The sequence below is a fragment of the Plecotus auritus genome, assembly GCF_963455305.1.
Source record: "Plecotus auritus genome assembly, chromosome: 3".
In the NCBI taxonomy this organism is placed as follows: Eukaryota; Metazoa; Chordata; class Mammalia; order Chiroptera; family Vespertilionidae; genus Plecotus; species Plecotus auritus.
In genome coordinates, this window is record NC_137772.1 from 67896420 (window position 1) to 67913638 (window position 17219).

Below are 17219 nucleotides of genomic sequence, written 5' to 3' on the forward strand. Positions count from 1 at the left end.
CAGGTAGGCGGAGGACATATCAGAATCTTTACAGCTATGTGTGAGTTTGAAAATGTATACTATACTATTTTTGCTTGTTTATTTTTGTTATGCTTTTTCTTTAAATTATCTAATGTAAAATAATATTAAAGGGCAATGTGAGTTTTTTATGTCAAGAGAGTGCAGGAGGAAAACCTACATGTTTGATTTACTTGTTCAAATATGTAGTTTCCAATAAAGTTGAATATTTTCCTTGTTTTCAATTTTTCACTTAGTATTAAGTCATTGATGAGCTCACCTCTCAATACACATGATACTTATAATTTGCTCATTTTTTAAAATATATTTTTATTGATTTCAGAGAGGAAGGGTGAGGGAGAGAGAAATAGAAACATCAATGATGAGAAAGAATAATTGATCGACTGCCTCCTGCACACCCCATACTGGGGATGGAGCCCTCAACCCAGGCATGTGTCCTATTTGGGAATTGAACTGTGACCTCCTGGTTCATAGGCTAATGCTCAGCCACTGACCTATGCTGGCTGGACTAATTTGTTCATCTTAAAGTACATGTGCTAAAATGGAAAGCAATTGAAAATTTCCAGGTTGCATTCTTATAAAATCTTATATGAGGAGAAGAAATAACTAATGAAAGGTAATTTATTTGTCAAATAACAAACATTATTTATTTGCCTAAAGCTTTTGGTGATAGTTTTAAAGTAAATTAGTTATTTAAACATAGGATAGTTATTGGTTGACTAAAGATAAAGAATTCTACATGCCTATATTACTATATAGATTCATATATATCTGTGTACTTGTCTAACTATGTGTGTTTACATAAACAGTCTTTTGTATATGCACATACATACATATGGTATACTTTTCTTATATGGTGATCTTATCTATAGTAATATAATTTAACTCTTTAACATGCTATTAAGATTCTAGAACTAATACATATGTTTGTAAATTTGAGATTTCTGAAAGTAAATGCACACAAATAGCCTGAAAAAATGATTTGTTTTATTTTTAAATTCTTTTTAAATGTTTATTTTTTCACTGTTCACATATTTCTTGAGAGCCTAGTAAGTGCAAGTTACCATTCAAGGTATAGGAGACACAGTAGCCATAAATATAGAGAGGAATTTTGTTCTTAAGGTTCTTGCATTGTAAATAGAAGAGACAAACAATGAAGCAGTATGCAAGAAAATATCAAGTAACAATATTGCTAGCTTGATTTGAATTGACTATTCCAGGGGAATGAATAGTCACAGGAGTCATACCAGGGTAAAGTAGTTCTACATTTTCATGACACGTACATGATTAGAAAGAAGTGCCATTTCTGCAAGATGATCAGACATGCCCAACTGATCCTAAACATCATGTGCCATAGCTTCATGTCCAGGCCTACAGAGTTCATGCAAATCTGGCCCCTTATTTCTTTAACATCTACACTGGTCACTCACCTTACACTCACTGTGTCTATCCATGCTGCCTTTCCTCAGTTCCCCTAACACACATTCTCTTTTCAGCTAAGGTTTTTTGGTTTTTTTTGTTGTTTTTTTTTTAAATATTTTTATTGATTTTAGAGAAGAAGGGAGAGGAAGGGAGAATAGAAACATCAATGATGAGAGAGAACCATTGATTGGCTGCCTCCTGCATTCCCACAACTGGGTATCGAGCCCGCAACCCAGGCATGTGCCCTTGACAGGACTCGAACTTGGGACCCTTCAGTCTACAGGCCAATGCTCTAACTACTGAGCCAACCCAGCTATGCTCAGCTAAGGTTCTTGATAGATGTTTTATCTTCTATCTTGAATACTAAAATTCATCATGATTAAAAAAAAATCCCTCAAATTTATCTGAAGCACCCATGCTATTAGTCATGTACAATAAAAAGTAAAAGATAACAGGAAATACTTCAATGAAAAGATTGCTTAATGCTGTGTGTTTTTAATTTGAATTTTTAAAGTAATTTAAAATGTAAAGCAAATATTTTTAAAATTAATATTAAAATAGGTAATAAAGAAAAACAAGCAAGATTTCTCATTTTTATTCAATTTTTGACATTTTTTGGAAATATAACATATTACAAAGCTAGTAACAACAATTTTATAAATCTGCCAATATCATCTTTTTTCTTTGCAACAAAGAACAAGTCCTTATACATTGGAAATTATTTTTTTAAACTTTGCTATAGTAAAGGTCCAGGAACTTTGCATTATATTTTTATGCTCTGAGGGTTGCAAAATAACAGCTGTGCTGATCAAGAATCCCCTTCTCGCCAAGAGAAGAATGCTGACAATGACATAAACATACACTCTTAACTTTTTATATTTCCCTAAATCCTAAATATTAGTGCTCTCCTTTGCATTTTTATATGACATTGTAAGAAAGCAGTTAGTTTTTAAGAAAGAAGTCATAAAATCTCAATAGGTAAAAGGGATATAAAGATCACTTAATTTAACCTCCTATCAATTTCTAGTTTTTATAATATTCTTGACAGGATACTCATCAAAATTTGTATGGATACTCTCTGTAGTGTCAAATCTCTGGCAGCCCAAAGCAGCCAAAATTGCTTTCGGAGAGATGAATCAAATCTTACTGTTTTCTACACATGCACTGGGTAGCCCCATGTGTATTTATTTAATTTTTAAATTTGGAATTTAAAAAATAGAATTTTCAACATCATAAATAATTTTGTATGATGGATACACATTTCTGAAAAGGCAACCCAAACCAAAAGCATTTATTATATACTAGAGGCTGCACGAAATTTGTGCATGGGTGCGGTCCCTAGGCCTAGCCTGCAATCCAAGTGCAAACTCCTGGCATGGAAGGGCAGCCCCAGCTGACCTTGGGAAGCACCTGGGTCCCTGGACCCTGTGCGCCCCCCTCCACCTGAGTCACGGTGCCCGAATCCCCACACGGAGATGCAGTGAGCGCAGCTGGACACCACAGGCCAGGCCGTAACATGGGCCTCTGGGCCACCCAGTGGTGCTGCAGGGAAGCCGAGTGAGCAGCGCGCTCTCTCCCAGCTGGCCTGGCAGACTCGCTCCTGCGCAAACCCATGGGGAGCCCGACCAGCCCTTGTGGTGGCGGCCGGGATCACCTGGAAGAGGCCGCAAGGGTGTGGGGTGGGCTCCTCGTGGGTGCCCAGCACCTGAGCGCAGGGGCTTCAGCCCTGGCATCTCAGGGGAGAGTAGCAGAGGAAATGAGAGCAAACTCGGCGGACACCCTGCATTCTCACCACACCTCCGTCCCCATCACCCCTGCCCCCAGGTAGCTGGCAAGAGGGTGCAGCGCATCACTGACACCGGCCATGTTCTGCGCCGCCCCCTGGTGGTCAGCGCATGTCATAGTGAGCGGTCAAACTCCCAGTCAAACTACCGCAGGATGGGAAAATTTGCATATTAAGCTTTTATTATATAGGATACTGTCTCATTCAGACTCAATTAATTAAAATGTAACCTAACCTCAGTTAAAATTTATCTTTATTAATAAGAACTAAGAACTTAACAAATTAACTAGTTTGCGAAATACATTACCAGTATATCAGATATTCAACCAATCAATAATAACAATGCCAGACATTGAGGTTACACAGGTGAATAAGATGGACAAAGTTCCTTCCCTCACAGTTTTTCATGTTAGACATACTTAAGCAACACACCTGTAAAGAAATGTGTTTGTTGATAATTTTCAATGAATTTGATCATTTGAAATAGTAGTCCTGATACAATGTGTTAGTAATTGGTTATTATGGACATGAGGGGAAAATGAATTGTTTCAAGCCAGTGAAGCTGAATAGGTAGGAGCTTATCTAAGTACTAGTATACCATCTTATAAATCACCTTAGGAGACTTTTCACATTCATGTGCCACATTCCTGGTCTCAAGAGATTGTGGTAAGTTGAGGTGGAGTGTAGGGACCCGTTAGAACACACCTGCAGCTTAGGAGTCATTATGCTTCGTAAATTATAAGGTTTACATGGATGGATTTATCTAGACCTAAGCTGATGTCCAGTCAGGGAAGTTGTCCCGGCAGCCTGATGTATGATATCTTATCTGAGCAGAGTAGTAACCAAGAACTATGGAAGCTCCTGGTTTGAGGAGGGAGCAACTAATGGAGATGGGAGGAATGAGGTCTGAAACTGAGAAAGGGTGATTTAGAAAACTAAAGTTCTTCCTGATGAAACTGAGTTCATGGCTAGGGTTACACAATGAGGAAATTTAGGAGAGGTACAATTAGGAAAAGTGCAGAAGACAGTTTGTGGCAATAGCCAGGATTTAATTGTAGCTGATAAAGGATGAGGCATGACACCTGCTCCTTCTGAAGTGACTCACTTGGACAATATGTTTTTTTACTTTTAGAATCTTTAAATGAGCCTTTCTTTTTTACCTCATGCAATGCATATGTCAATTAAAAAGTGATAGTTTCAAGATTAAATATTTTTCACCAGGAAAGTATAGACCGTGTTAGTATGTATGGTATCAGGTAAAGATGTAGTGAGGAAATTTGCAGGGAGATACCTGTGTGGGATAGTTAAAGTTAGGGTTGATATTAAATGTCTATTATATTCTTGGCTGAATTTCTCTAGTCCCATGTGGAGATAATCTGGAATTCCATTTCTAAGATAGATAGCTTTGCTTCAAAAATGAATACCTATAGTAGTGGAAGCAGACAATCTGGGGAAATCTTGGCTGCTTAGGATGATGATTAGCTAGGTTTTAAGGAGTAAGTTAAGCTTTGTTTAAGATTAAAGAGTGACAGAAACATATAGAGTTATAGATATAGAGGACAGATGGTTTGTTTCCAGAGAGAAAGGGGGTTGGAGGGCTTGGTAAAAAGGTAAAAGGATCAAGAAGTACAGATTGGTAGTTACAAAATGGTCACGGGGATGTAAAACACAGCATAGGGGATTTAATCAATAACAATGTAATAAATATATATGGTGTCAGATGGGTACTGGGAATATTAGGGAGAACACTTTATAAAGAATATGATTGTCTAACCCCTATGCTGTTCATCTGAAACTAATACAAAATAATATTGAATGTATACTGTAATTGAAAAAAATTAAAATTAAAAAGAAAGAGGAGTGAAATAGAAAAATCTGTCTTTTTTTCCCTACTCTGAGATAATTATAAAATTATTTTATTTTGTTGGAGTGTGTTTCTTACACACATCTGAAACACATATTCAATACATTTTTCAAATGCTTGTAGAAATTTATATTTTACTCCTTGAGTGTCAAAGAATCATAAGTTCCAGAAGAAGGCTGCTGGGTTTGAATTTGGCTCCTTTCCTCACTAGCCAAGTTATCTTGGCAAGTTAATTAAGTTATTTTACCTCTATCTACTCATGTGTAAAATGAATATACCCCTAGTGACAGTCTAATGGGATTATTGTAAAGATTAAATGAGTTAATGCATGTAAACTGCTTAGAACATTGCTTTGCATACACAGAAAAGACTCAGTGTATGCTGGATATTTTGATGATAACAATGATGACCATTATCATACCAATACCCCTGACTTTTTTAAAAAAAGGAGTTAGTAGAATTTTACTGAGTAAAATTATTTTTGTTAAAAACATTTTACTACAGAAAGTTTCGAACAAATAGAAAGTTAGAATGGCATAATGTAGACCCCATAAATCTATCCCTGATTCATCTTTATCAATGATCATCTCAAGTCCAGACTTGCTTCCTCAGTCTCTCCACCTATTCCTCCACTTCTGCAGATTATTTTGAAGCCAATTCCAAACATATTTTATTGAATCTTATTTTTTTTCAGTGAGTATCTTTTAAAGATAAGGACTCTTTTCCTTAACTCTCAATCACCTTACCATTATCACTCCTGCAATCCCCTAGTTATTAACATCCTGCCAGGCTTGACATTTCTCCAATTGTCACATATGCACGTATGTTTGTGGGTCCACACATCCTTGGAATGATTCAAAATGTTATTCTTCCTTCGTATTTTCTCTAAATTGATACTATAGCTGCTAATTAAAAAAAAAAAGAAATGAGAATTTACAGACATTTGAAAAACATTGGGTTAATCACTTTTGGGGTGTTTCATCTGAAAAATCAATTTATACCAAATGATTTCCAAAGATAACTTACACTTTTTTAATAATTCCATGATAATTTTAGCCTAAAACCCATATGAGAATCAGAGTTTAAATATTCCACAATGTGAAAGCTATTTTATATTTCTGGAGGATAATCTGGGAATTGTGCTGTTTTATTCACTTAGCAATAAGATTCGTTTTCAGTTTGGAGACTCAAAAATGAAATAGAACTGTGCAGAGGTGACAGGAAACCAAGATAGCAAACCATGGCACCCTGTGAGGGTGCCCAGTGTTTCTCCTCATTTTCTCTTTGCTTCTAAAGTAATAATAATTTTGAAGAGGCCTTGGATTCATGTGACAGCTCCTTTCCCCTGCCCCCAGAAAATTCTCAAAACACATTTCAGAAACTCATTTTTGGCAGATGTAAATTTAAGTAAATTGGCCAAGGTCACAGCACAATAAGGGCAGAGTTATCAAGGGAATGCAGTTTCCTGCTTTTCCACCATCCATGAAATTAGAGTAACTCCACCCCTTAAAATGAGTCTACTTTTCCTCTCTCTCTCTCTCTCTCTCTCTCTCTCTCTCTCTCTCTCTCTCTGAAATTATAAACTATAAACTATGATTTGGAAATTTTTTTAAACCATTAACTGAGGTTCTCAAAAGTGGTCTTTTAGGACCATGAAATGTTTGTGTGTGCATTATTCCAATGACTATTACTGCATATATTACAACCTGTACAATTTGCTTTCAAAGGAGAGTGCATTTTTTGTTTGCGCTGAACCATCAGATTTTCTTTTCATGCACTATGACATGATGAAGCTATCTGTAAGAACAAAACTAGTTCACTTTCCATGGGCAAGCACAGACTGTAAAGTGGATTATTAAAGTACACAGAAATAGAAAATTAGATCAGAAGTGATGTTTTACTGTGAGATCTTCTTTGGGCTTTACAAAATAAGAAAGAACTAACCTTGTTCTATTTTTGAGTCCTGGAAAAAAACCCTCATAACAGGCATATCACCTTTAATTAGGTTTCTGCTTTGGGGAAGCATTTTACCAGCCCCCTTTCATTTATTTTTAATGATGTTATCACTAACAGGCAAACAGTCCCTTAATAAAACAAAAACAGCTTCTATATAAAGCCTGGTGTACATGTCCTGAGTCAGTCATCTAAAAACAAATGTTATGATTGTTTCCGTTGTGCTCTTAGAACCCTTAATGGCCCTACTGTGCAGATATGCAAAACATCAGCCTAGTAAATATAACCTTGCCTGTTATGCAGCTTTCAGTAAATGCTTTCCCACACTCACTTGCAATATCAGCAGTGAGGTTAAACCTACAGGGCCATGGAAAAGACAGAAAGGTCAGTTAAGTGGATCTTTTCAGCCTAAGATACACCAGCTCTTTCACGAACATTTATACTTATGACTTGAGAAACAAGCCACCCAAAATGTTTTAAAGATAAATTGTGTGTGTGTGTGTGTGTGTGTGTGTGTGTGTGTGTGTGAGTGTGTGACTATGTGTGTGTTTAATGAATAGTGCCATTCCATTTTTGCCAACCAATTCCAAGTAGTGGGAGGAGAAAAATATTCACAGATATCTCTGTACCTTTACTTCCATCTTAATTGCCAAGGGCAGTGATGAGTTTGCTGTCAAGGCCAAGTTTGAAAATATCTATCTATACTAATAAAAGGGTAATATGCTACTTAGACCGGGACTCCTTCCGGGAGACCTTCTGGATGTCCTCCTGGACAAAGCCATGGTGGCAGGGCCGAGGCAGAGGTAATCAGGCCAGCAGTGGTAGGGGGGAGGGCAGTTGGAGGCGATCAGGCTGGTGGGGGGGGGCAGATGGGGGCGAGCAGGTCAGTAGGCACAGTGGTTAGGGGTGATCAGGCAGGCAGGCAGGTGAGCAGTTAGGAGCCAGCTTTCCCGGGTTGTGAGAGGGATGTCCGACTGCTGGTTTAGGCCTGATCCACAGGGCCTAAACCAGCAGTCAGACATCCTCCAAGTGGGTCCCAGATTGGAGAGGGTGCAGGCCAGGCTGAGGGATACCCCCCGCCCCGTGAACAAATTTCGTGCACTGGGCCACTAGTATATATATATATATATATAAAAGGCCAATATGCTAAGTGTTCGTCCAGGTAATGATGTCACGTAACAATGCCTGGCTTCCTCTACCTAGCAACTAGCCTCCTTGCAGTTTCTTCCAGGAAAACGACTTACTTTATACCCAAGTGGAAACATTTTACACTTTAACCAAGTGTCTGTGAAGCAATTTTCCCATGCCTCATCTCATTTGATTCTCACAGAAGTCCTGGAGTAGGTAGATAGGAGACTCAGTGGAATCCTATTTTCTTTTCATTAGCCGGAAAACGGAGATTTAGGACACTTGACCTGACTGAAAAGAAGTGAGAAATGGTGAACCTTGAAAGTGACTTCATGTTTTCTCACTGTGTAGAATATAGTCAAACACTGCTGCAGTTAAATATTTTACCCTTTGTTCTACCTGCGTGATCTACAATAGTAATCTGCTTTGTGTTGAAATTTACTGCTGTGTTGCTGACAATTACCTGAAAGAGAAGTTGGGGTGCTTCACTAGGCTGGAAAAAGTTTAGCTAAACCAGAAAGCAGGTCTAATTAAGCAAGTTTATTCTATATATATAAAAGACTAAGTTGACTCACGCATGCGTGATACATATAAAGCTTTTGCTGGCACCAATTGCACGTGTGTGTTTTTATCTATCTTTGTCAGTAGTGAATTTGGTTGACACTTCTATATAGAAAAAGGGTGAATAGCAATATTAAAATATTTCTTCTAATTAATTTTCTTTCAATGTGCACAAATTTGTGCATGGGGCCACTAGTTAAATATATACCTAGATTTAGAGTTTTTCTCATACATAGATGTTTGAAATATAAATGCAGAATGACCAGAATTTAAAGACTGTAGTTTGAGACTAATGGTAGGAAATAAGCTTTCTCTTTAAAAATACAACGTTTTTAGGGCTCTTTGGATTTCTGTTTTTCTTGAGCTATTATACCTGGTACTGTCCTCATAGAACTCCTTGACTTCCCCCTGTTTAAATTTTCCAATATCCAATGTCCATTCCAAGTGTACCTTGCTGTGGGGATTTTAGCTTTCTTGTTTCCTCTCAACTTGCATGATCTATATATAATCTCTTCTTTTTCTAAACACTTGGTGCCATTTGAATCAATCTTTTGGCACATAACATTATTGTGATCATAATTGCATATATTTTAAAAATCTTCTTCTTAGAGCTTCCTCCTAACCCAAGATAATGACTGCGAAATTGCCTTGTAATCAATAGTGTGGTTTTCCAATAGAAAGCAGTTTTAGTTTTGCTCTCATGAATGCAGTGTAACCTCAGCGTAAGCAGAGACTACTATATCCTTCTCATTTCTTCATGTTGCACTCTTCCAGCTTTTGCCTGCTTTCATCTCATTCACATATTCTTTCAACAGAAATTAATTTGTGCTTCCTCTGTGTTCGGGGGCTGAGACTAGTTATTCTTATGAAGCCTGGTCCCTAACTTTCATCATCATTTCAGAGGTCAACTATCCCAGAGTTAAGAAACACAGATAAAGGTGAAAGTTGCATATGTATGTAATAAAGACTTTATGCATTAAATTAGGTGAACTGTGAGTCTGGTATATTTTTTAGCACACCTCCAGCATCTTGCCAAACATGCACTTAAAATGATCTCCTTCCCATAATAAGTATTTTCCTTTATTCACCCATACTCAAAATTCAGGGTTCTAATATTACTTCATTCAAGTAGATCCATGGAACCTCGTAAGTTTGTTTTTATGCTCCTCACAGTCTATTCTTTTCAAAATCTGTACCCATTGCTTTTTGTGTAAGTCAACCTACCCTTTTCTTTTAGGTCCTGCTACCTGAAGAAAAATTGATAAACTAATGTATACTTTTTGCCCTTTCTCAAGTTATTTATATCATAATTAATTTTAACTGTTCACAGAACTAACTCAAGGTTAGTTTGCATAAGGCAACTGTAATAATATATAGCAATTATTTTATTGTTGACATGATACTTTATTATCACAAGCTTCGGGGATAAATAATATAGAAACAGAGAAACCAGGGGCTTATGGTATAAGACCAAGATTGTTCATTGAAGCAAAGTTTACAAAAAGAAACTTGTAATCGATTTAATTGGTTTGTAAATTATTAAAACTTTACATTTATTAATATTTTATATTTTGCAAAGAAGTTTTACATAAATATTCTAAATAGATGTAAACTATAATTCTTTGTGTTTTTAATCATCCCTTTAATAAATAAGGCAAATGTGTTTCACAGAACATAAGGGAAGGATTCTGTGCTCTATAGTATTTGGTAAAACTTGGTAAACCAGAGCTTGAACTCACACATTCTGAAGCTACCCTGGTTTGCTTTTAATTTTGCCAGTCATCACATTTAATGTGATAGCTATAGCAGATTATGGTGATAATTTTATAAAAAATTTTGGAGTCATTTTGAGTGCAGAATTTGAAAAATGGGCTTAAAGTTAAATATAGAAAACAAGCTTTATTGCATGAGACCCCTGGATATTTTATAAGAATTGAAATAGATATATGAAAGCCATGCAAATAAATTTTAATGTACATTTTGGAATTCTTTATTTTGTGAGAAGATGAAAATAGAAAGAAAATTACATGGCCATTATCTGATTTATGATTACACTAGAGGCCCGGTGCATGAAATTCGTGCACGGGTAGGTCCCTAGGCCTGGCTGGTGATCAGGGCTGAATGGGGTCTTCCTTCCTCCAGCTGCCGGCTGCAGGCCAGGGGCCTTCCTTCACTCCACGCTGCCCCCTTGTGGTCAGCGCATATCATAGCGAGTGGTTGAATGCCTGGTCAGTGGAACTCCCAAGGGGACAATTTGCATATTAGCCTTTTATTTTATAGGATTGGGGGATTGCATTTTTAAACCTTATTATTAGTTTCTATTGCCAAATTAAAGCCAGAGTTCCTAAAGCAGGAATGAACCACAATTGAGGTTATGATTGAACTCAATTTAAATGGCTGTGTTTTATCTGGATATAAGTTTCAAATATTTTTTTTAAAGCATCAGTCCTTAAATTTTTAGATTATTTATGCCTCTATTCCAATTCAATAATGTGGCTGATGAGTTTACAAAAACACAAATACATTTATCTTTCTATACAATTGTGATGTATATATAACATCAATACAATCATGCTGTATATTTAACAAAATGAAAAAATATATTTTTATAAATAATTATTCACTTTTGTTTAGAAACCACCATACTCAAAACTTTGTCAACATTTTTTTATTCTGCTAGTATATAAATATAGATTTCTCATGCAAATTTCCAGAACACTTGTAAACTTTAAATACGGAGATTTTCCCTTTTAATAATGTTGCTATCTATTCCACATCAAGAAGAATAAATGTGAACCCACTTAGAATATATCATTTTCTAAAAGTGAGTCTTTTTTAGTTGGTTTTATGATGTAATAGAAGATATCAGAGACAAAAATATAAACACACATACACACATACATATTTGAAAGAAAATATATATAATTCCAACCCAAAAGGATTAGTTATGAAAATAACAACTGAATTAGATTTTATTAACAAGAAAGAAAACATTTTAAAGCAGAGCCCCCCCCCCCCTTTTTTTAAACAACATTGTTCCTTAGGATATCCTGCTAAATTGTTATGTGTGATAAGATTGCAGAGAAAAAAGCTTGTCTTACAGAGTCATCAATCTTACTGATAGTCAGTTATTGAGAAGTGACTTTAAAATATGAGCAAAATCCTGAAATGAAGTGATGAGAAGAATGAAATAATATTCTTTTATACTTTATTGATTTTGGAATTTTAAGACTATTTTCTTCTCTTCATATATGTTTTTTCTTTATATTATCTATTATTCTAATGTTAAATGATTATACATTATTATAATATCATTATATTTATTACATAATTATTAATATGTTAATCAGTATTTTTCTGGTCAAAAGATGAAATAACTTGTTAGCTTGTAATACATGTTGTTCTATTTTTCTTAAGAAAAATACTGTAGTTTCCTGTAACTGAATTAAAATGCAAAAATGTTTTAAAGTTAATAACCATTCTTACTTTGGAATTTAAAAATAATGGGAACTCTTGAGCACTGGCTTAAGTACTAGTCCCCTATGGATGTGGAGTACTTAGAAAAAGAATAGTACCCTAGTTAATACAGATTTCAAAAATGCTTACTTTATTCCCTGGTCAGTGCCCCCTTTGCCTCACCTAATTTGCCATTCCAGGTGTTGGGAGAGTTTGTCTTATATATATTTGAAGTATTTCCTAATTTAATAAAATAAAGCAGGATAATTTAAGGATTCTTATAGAATTAAGTTTATAAACTTAAGTAATCAATAACTTGCTCTGAAATTTTATGTTTGTGTTTTATGTTATTTTTTGTTGACTAATTCTTTTTCAAATATAATCATAGATATTCATAACCTTTTGAAACCTGTATTTAAGAAGATACTGACTTTTCTTATTCCAAAGAGACGTTACCATTCTCTAGTCAATATTGATGAAGTCTCTACTTTTTAGAAATGTTTATAAGAAATAATAGGGAATGTGGAATTATAGATTTGAGTGATACTAAAATTTGTCTCATTAAAGCTGCTAGGTTTTTAAAAATGAGAAAAGGAAGGTTGACTTTGCTGCATTTCAACAGTCGCTGAAAGTAACTAGATACGAAGTAATTTTTTCCTATACTCCAAAGTATTAAAAAAAAAACAACAAAAAACTGTTACATACCGTTTTATTTATCTACAGCTGTGTAACAAATTACAACTAAACTCAGTGGCTTAAACCAGTAAATATTTAAAAATCTCATAGTTTCTATGGATCGCGAATCTGGGTGCAACTTAGCTGGGTGCCTCAGGTTTAAGGCTTCTGATGAGGTTGAAGTTAGCTCAACTGGTACGTAAAGGAGACATCGTACTTGTATACAATGGAATAGCACTCAGACCTAAGAAAAGGTAAAACACTACCATTTGCAACAACATGGATGGATCTTGAGAATATCATGCTAAGCAAAATAAGTAGGAATAAGTCAAGAATCATATGATTTCACTCATATGTGAAATAAAAAATTTAAAGTAACAAATTAATAAACCAGGCAAACAAACAAAAAATTATAGGCACGGACAACAGTATGGTGGTTACCAGAGGGGAAGGGGGGGTTGATTGGGGCGGGGGAGCAAAGGGTAGAGGGAGTCAAATATATGGTTGTAGAAGGAGATCTGGCTTTGGGCAGTGAACACACAATGTAATATACAGATGATGCATTCTAAAATTGTATACTTGAATCATATATAATTTTACTAACCAATGTCACCCCAATAAATTCAATAAAATAAAAATAAAACAAAGTCTCAGCAGCACATGGGGAATCTGCTTTGAAACTGACTCACGTGATTTTTGACAGGCCTCCATCCCTTGTCATGTTACCCCCACAGGGCTGTCTCATGACAAGATAACTGGCTTCTACCAGGGTAAGAAATGCAAGAGAAAAAGAGGGAAAGAGATATGGGAGCTGCCGACTTTTTATAACCTAATCTCAGAAATGGCATCCCATCACATTTGTTTTATTCTATTTGTTAGGTCTAACTCTAACTAAGGGGAAAGTTCTTGAGAGAATAAGTATAGTAGTAGGGAATAATCATGGGAGGCTATCTTAGGGGCTACTACTTGCCTAGAAAAAATAGTCCCCAAGTACCTGTCAAGTAAATTAAAATATTTATCTCTCTCTCCTCTCTCTCTCTCTCTCTCTCTCTCTCTCTCTCTATATATATATATATATATATATATATATATATATATATATATATATATATATATATATAATTTTAGAGAGAGGGAAAGGGACAGGGATATAAAGATAGAAACATCAATGACTCCTGCATGCCCATAAGGGGATCAAGCCCACAACCCGGGCATGTGCCCTGACTGGGAATCAAACCAGTCACCTCTTGACTCATGGGTCAATGCTCAAGCACTGACCCACCCCTGGCCAGGCATATTATTTAACTCTTTACACTAAAACATCTCACAGATAATGAACATAGAATGTGGGCTCTTGATTAAATAATAGTAGTCTGTGTATGTGATTCTTGCTCATTTTATACTGTGGAAGAGTATGCTCTTGTACTTGTGAAATATGCAGTGAAGCCTTAAGGATTGAAAGGGGAAGATGGTTCAAACATATGTACACACAGAACAAGAAAGGGAGAGAGAAGACAGAACGATAAAAAGCAAATGTGGGAAAATGGAAAAATTGGTGACTTGGGGTAAAGAGTTGAAGTAGTTTCCCAGGGCTCTTGTAACAAAAGGCCATAATCTTGGTGTCTTAAAGCAACAGAAATTTATTTCCTCACAGTTCTTGAAGCCAGGAGTATAAACTCAAGGTGTCTGCAAGGACAAGCTATCTTCAAGAGGCTATCAAAGAGAATCTATTCTTTTCCTCTTCTAGCTCTGGTGGCTGTCAGCATTCTGTGACTGGCTACAACATTCTGATCTCCTTCTCTGTCTTCTCTTTGCCTCCTCCTCTACTCTGTGGACCTCTCTGTCTCTCTCAAATCTCCCTCTGACTTTCTCTTTTAAAGAAAGACTAGAATTAGGGTGCATCCTAAAAGCAGGAGGATCTCTTCATCTCGAGAGCCTTAATTTAGTTACATCTGTGAAACCCCAGTTTACAAATAAGCTAGCATTACTAAGTTCCAGGGATTAGACAAGGACATGTATGTTGAGGGTATACTATCCAACCAACCACAGCATTATAAAGGAATTCTTTGTACAATTCTTGTAACTTTTCCATAAGTTTCACATTATTTAGGAGCACAATTTTAAAGAATGAAAAACAGATTACATTGTCAAATACTATAATTAAAGGTCATAATATCTGACATGCCAACCTTCTTTTAAAGATAAAACTCAAAAATATGTACAATATACAAAATTGGAATAATGTCCTTTGTGAATTTGTGCTTTAGCATCATTCATTGTTTGAAGTCTTTAGAGATTATGTGATGTCAAAACTCTCTTCCATGTTGTCTGGTCTCTCAAACTTTTGCTTTAATCTTCTTAGAACATTTAGGATATCAAAGGTCACTTTTATTTTAAAAGGAAGAATCCTGTTCTCAATTTTACTCTTTGTAGGAAGACTAAATGAGACTTTCTATGATGCTAATTGCCACAAGATGACAACTTCTTCTAAGGTAGTAGGGTTTTGATACCCCCAAATATTTTGTCTTGTTTGTTTGATCTTTGATTAGTTTGTTTTCTTTTATATAATGTTTATTGATCTTAAGAATCACCCTTTAAAAATATTTTTAAGCAGTTGCTCACTCTGCCCTAAATTTGATTGTTTGTTAGAGTTAAAGTGACTGTAATATCTCTACTATGTAAGATAATAAATGAATTAATTAAACCAAATAAGTCTATACCAAATAATAATCTACTCACTATAGCTGAAAGCATGAGAACCAAGATGATCATTCAATAGAAACAACTGCAGAAAAAACATGAAACATATATATGCACAATTTTAATCTTATACTGGGGAAAATGAATAGTAATGGGATAAGGATGGAAGACAAAATGCTTTGCTAACTATAATAATGCGGTATTTAATGATTGGGATTGGTCATTCTAGAAAATGCTTCTTGAGGCTTACAGATTGTGGGGTTTTTCAGTATTCTCTCTCCAGTGTCTATCCCCAGCACATTATTTATGTTAAGTAAACATTGGCTACATGAATGCATGTATCACGAGTGATTTAATTAATTAATTCACACAATAAGCAAACATAGTCAGACTTAAATGTTTTGAAGTTTAAATCATCATGGGATGATGGAACTTCTAAATAAATGTTTGTGTATGTGTGAGTGTGTGTGTACCCATACATATGATGCTTTTTTCTTGGATAACCTTTAAGAAATGTGGAGTCACAGACTAAAGCTGAACACAATCTCAGATGCTCATCTGGTTCTATGCTTTTCTTCAGGAGACAAGCAATTATTATCCCCATGATCTATTAAGTCACATGTTCTTTAGCATGTGACAGCTAAGGTGATGCTGATCAAAAAATATTGCTCTTCATTCTTAAACAATTTCACATGCACAGAGATGTTTAACAAGCGCCTTTTCAGAGATATTGTGAGAAAACACTAGCAGCCTTGGTCCGGAGGAGTAATTTATGACAGCGAGGTAAATGGTGTCCAAGATCACCTTGATCACATTAGCCATGCCCTGCTGTCTTTCTTTAACCCTGTTGACAAGTGGACTAAAAAAAGAAAATAAGAACCCAATGAATCCTACTTCAGCTGCTTATTCCATTTCTTCCTCTGGTACCTGCTGCCTCAGATCATCTGTTAGTAAGTTAACAGAGGAGGGACTGGAAGGAGAAACTGCAGAGGAGTGAGTTAGTGAGTGAGTGAGTGAGTAAGTCAAAAGTGTGGTTAATAGAAGTCCTTGTGTTCATTGTTCCTCTCCCCAACTTTTCTTCCCTTTTAGTTCATTAACTAGAAATGTGGCAAGGTGAGGGAGATGAATTTAACTTGTTCTGACATTAGTGACAGACAGTGAAGTGTAGCAGCTTCCATATACTTCTGCCCCAGAGAGAGGTAATTGGAAAACATGTTGTGTGGTTAAGTGCTGTAATGAAAAATAAAGAAATGATTGAGAACAATGGAATCAAATTATAAGCATAAATGCAGGTGTGCTGAAGTTTCTAGCCACTTGCAAAATTGAGGAATACTATCAGGATTGTGCAAATACATTGTGCTAATTAATTTTCCTGGTGTGAAATAAAATATTTATAAAATTGAGAATTCTGCCATGAATAAAATCTTCTCTGTGATATAATAAACTAAAATAAGCCATACTTTGTATCTATCTTAAATTAAATTGAACATATTTAACTAATAAAGAACTAAATAAAAAGATTTCATTATAAGAGTAAAATAATTTATATTGGGGCATTACTCTAAGTTGCTTAAAATGATGAAAGATATTCAGTAAACAAAGTAAAGACTAATTTATCTTAGAGGACTTTATATTTGGTTTTTAAAAATATTGTTATGG

At 35.4% G+C, this 17219-nt stretch overlaps 1 protein-coding gene across 2 annotated transcripts in view; it reads left to right on the plus strand.

Annotated features, from left to right (window-relative positions):
- DACH1 (dachshund family transcription factor 1) overlaps positions 1-17219 on the plus strand; it is a gene marked incomplete at both ends in the record, with an annotated part of 442851 nt that overhangs the window by 367888 nt on the left and 57744 nt on the right. The gene's annotated exons all lie outside the window — the stretch shown is intronic.